The sequence below is a fragment of the Rutidosis leptorrhynchoides genome, chromosome 6, assembly GCF_046630445.1.
Source record: "Rutidosis leptorrhynchoides isolate AG116_Rl617_1_P2 chromosome 6, CSIRO_AGI_Rlap_v1, whole genome shotgun sequence".
Taxonomy (NCBI): domain Eukaryota; kingdom Viridiplantae; phylum Streptophyta; class Magnoliopsida; order Asterales; family Asteraceae; genus Rutidosis; species Rutidosis leptorrhynchoides.
Genome location: NC_092338.1, coordinates 295,646,490 through 295,648,147, shown reverse-complemented (window position 1 = coordinate 295,648,147; position 1,658 = coordinate 295,646,490).

The window sequence follows — 1,658 nt, the reverse complement described above, 5'->3', positions numbered from 1 at the left end:
AACGGCCAATGGTAAAGACAAACGGTTCTATGATATGACAAACTATCCTCCGGTTCAATATGAGACGATCGGTCGATTGTGTCTGACGAACGGTCGAGGGTCGGGACGAACAGGCGATGGTCAAAGACGATCGGCCGAGGGTAGTTCTTACGAATACTGGGCAGGAAAAACTAGGGTTTTCGCTAAAACTTCAATTTTGATCGATTTTTGATGTTCTAGACTTAAACCAAACCTGTAGAAACCTAAATAATACACCCAGAGACACAAAGAAACACAAAAACACGAGATTTAAACGTAAAAATATCAACTTTTACTCAAAAATCCGTTTTGACCAAAAACCCTAAAATTTAAAACAAATAATTCGATTAAAAAACGTTTAGATCAGCAAGCCTACGCTCTGATACCACTTTGTAGACGATCTAGGACCTTAGATTAAACGTTATACCTAGAGTAGAGGCGGAAAACACTAAACTAGGATGAATCGAATACGTTGTTCACTTTGGGATCAATCTAACCAATGAAATATTGATAGAATCGACGCCTAGATGATTGTATTCGGTTGGGGTATGGTCTGGGACAATGGTAACAGCAAAATACGACGGCTAAAGGGTGTAGGGTGTGTAACCTAACAATGTAACCCAACACCCGTATTTATATATAGCTACAGTGACCATCGGCCGGTGGTCTCTGACCTTCGGCCGATGGTGATAGTCCCTCGACCGATGGTCTCTACCATCGGTCGATGGTCTGAGCTGCCAACCAAACAGCTCGAACCATTTTACGTCATCATATAAATCAAATCAACTACAATGTATTAATGACGATATCCTTACACGACTGAAATAGTAAACACAATACGAATAGAACATATTACATAATAGAACTTGGGATTATGCACCAACAAATTCACATTTCAACTCTAAAAATATAATAAATGAATATCATAGTATCATAGAGTTGTAATCCCTTGAATCTAATAATTTGCTTGAAATCTAACGAACCAATCAGAGTGCGACATGTGGATCGACAATTACATGTGATTGCAAAAAAAAAATTAAAAAAAAATTTTAGAAAAATTTTTTGAAAAATATTTTAAAATTTTTTTTTCAAAAAAAAATTTTCGAAATTTTTTTTAATTATATTTTTTTAATTTAGCATGTCAAATTCAATCACATGTGATTATCAAACCCAATCACATGTGATTGTAAAACACAATCACATGTGATTCTGCATGTGATTGGAAAAAAAATTCAAATTTTTTTTTTCCAAAAAAAATTCAAATTTTTTTTTCCAAAAAAAAATTTCAACAGGAAATAGACTTTAATTCGGTGATTTGATTAAGTTTGTTAGCGTTTCGTGATCATATCTTCAAAATCTCGGACTTTAATTCGGTGATTTGATCAAAAATTTGGTGTTTAAAAATTTTAGCACAAATTTATCGAAATTCGTCATTTTACTAAATAAATTTTTTTTCAATCACATTGATTGGATTTGACATGCAGAATCACATGTGATTGACATGTAGAATCATATGTGATTACTGTATATCAATTCAATCACATGTGATTAAAAAAATTCGAAAAAACAAAAAAAAAATTCGAAAAAAATTAAAAAAAATATTTTTTTAAAAAAAAATTTAAAAAAAAAATTTTGATAGA